The sequence below is a fragment of the Phalaenopsis equestris genome, unplaced genomic scaffold (assembly GCF_001263595.1).
Source record: "Phalaenopsis equestris unplaced genomic scaffold, ASM126359v1 Scaffold001109, whole genome shotgun sequence".
Taxonomy (NCBI): Eukaryota; Viridiplantae; Streptophyta; class Magnoliopsida; order Asparagales; family Orchidaceae; genus Phalaenopsis; species Phalaenopsis equestris.
The window spans coordinates 137,987-140,522 of NW_018165548.1; positions in this window are offsets into that span (position 1 = coordinate 137,987).

Here is a 2,536-nt window from a genome sequence, read left to right on the forward strand (position 1 = left end):
AAATTACTAAAAATTGACATCATACATCTTTAAAATGTCGCAGGTGAATTGCAAAGTCGAAAGATTGACATCATACATCTTTAAAATGTCGCAGGTTCATTGCAAAGTCGAAAGTGCATTCTACGAAAAGCAAATGTTTCATAAGGGCTTGTAAATGCTATTTTCTCTTGATCCTCAGGAGCAATTGGAATTTGATGATACCCGATATATCAATCTAAAAAGCAGTAATATTTTTTTTCCAGCCAATCTATCCAACATTTGGACTAGAAAGGGTAAAGAGAAGTGATCATTTCTGATGGCCATGTTTAATTTTCTATAGTCAATATAAATTTGCCAACCAGTAACTTGTCTTATTGGAATTAATTCATTTTTCTCATTTACTTCAAGGGTCACTCCTCCTTTCTATGGAACATAGTGAATTTCACTCACCTAAGCACTGTCTGAAATTGGATATATAATTCTAACATCTAACCATTTTAAGATTTCTTTTTAAGAACTTCTTTTATTATTAATTTTAATCTCCTTTGAGAATCAACTTTAAGTTTGTATTGTTCATCTAATAGAATTCTATGCATACAAATTGAAAGATTAGTTCATTTAATATCTGCTGAAGTCCATCCAAAAGCTTTTTTATATCTTTTCAACATTTCCATTAATTTTTGTTCTTGAATTTTTGTTAACTCATAAGATACAATAACAAGTAATGCAGATTAATCTCCTAAAAACACATATTTTAAATGAGCAGGTAATACTTTCAGTTCAAGTTCAGGTGGTTTAATACTTGAAGTAATAAGATTTTTTTTATCACTTTCCAACAAATATACAGTTTCAAATTTGTCCAAAATTTAATCTAAATTTTCTTCTTTTATTTCATTCTCATTCTCGCAAAATTCTTCTTGCCTTAGTTTTTCTTCAAACATTTCCTTAAATTGCTAATTACTTAAATAATCAGTAACTTCCATCCTAAAACATTCATAATCTTTTTCTATTTCAGGAAATTTCATAACTTTTACAATATTAAATGTTACTTCTTGATCATTAACTCTCATTATTAAATATCCTTTCTGCACATCTATCACAGCTCTTGTTGTTGCAAGAAATGTTCTCCCAAAAATAATAGAAATCTCTTTACCTTCCTCCATATATAGTATTATAATGTCTAGTGGAAGAATAAATTTATCCACTTTTACTAATACATCTTCTATAACTTCTTTAAGATGAGTTATTGATCGATCAACTAACTGAAGAGTTACAGTAATAGAGAAATCTCTTTCAAATCTAAACATTTAAAAATTGATAGAGGCATACGATTGATACTCACTCCTAAATCACACAAGGCTTTTCCAAAAAAACCTTTCACAATTGCACAAGGTATAGTAAAATTACCAAGATCTTTTAACATTTCAGAAAGCTTTTTCTGAATAATAGCGCTATACTCTTCACTGAGTGTAATGGTATCATGATCTGCAAACTTCATTTTCTTTTTTAGTATATCTTTCATAAATTTCACATAACTTGGCATTTGTTACAAAGCCTCAATGAAAGGTATGTTTATTGTTAACTTTTTAAGGATTTCCAAAAAAATTGTAAATTTTTTGTCTTTATTCTTCCGCTTCAGTTGTTGAGGAAATATTGTTGAGGAAACGATGGTAGTAGTTTTTATAAAGAAACTTGTATTTTGTTCGTTTTCATTGTGGCTACTTTCAATCTCTTCCTTCTCCTCATCAACTTCAGTTTCTCTTTGGATTATTGTTTCAACTTCTTTTCCATTTTGTAATTCAATAGTTATAATTTGCTCCTTATTTTGATCCTTTGGATTAACTTCCGCAGTACTCAGAAGATTTCTTGAAGGTCTGTAACTTAGTGCGGTAGCAATATGTCCTATTTGATTTTCAATAATTCTAATAGTAGCCCCTTTGATTTCCCATATTCAACATTTTCCATTGTCAACCTCTTTTCCTTAACTTGTGGCTTAGGAATAGAGTCAAATCCAGGAGGATAATAAGGTCCATAATTAGGATTTCCTTGGTTGTTTAAATTTCCTGAGGGGTTCACTGAATTTTTATATTATTCCAACTAAAATTAGGGTGATTTTTCCATCCAGGGTTGTAATAATTAGAATAGGGATTGTTATTTTGATTATTTATAACATTCAAAGTTTCATAAGATGATTGAGTATCAATTATCTGCCCTAGTGAACTTTCCTCTAATATTGGTGGTGTTTGAGATTAGTTCACTCCAATTTGAGCAATCTTTTTTATATAGCAGCAATTTGAGATCGTAAAATGGACAATACATTAGAGTCATGAATACTAGCTACTCTCTAAGGATTTACCCATTCAGAGGGCCATTGAAAATTTTTAGTAGCCATTTCTTCTATTAAAGAGTATGCTTCATCAAAAGGCTTTGATATTAGTGATCCACCTGCAGCAGCTTCTATAATAGATCTAAGTGATCCTACTAATTCATTGTAAAAAGTTTGAATTATTAACCAATCTCATAAAGCATGGTGTGGACATTTTCTAAGGAGATCCTT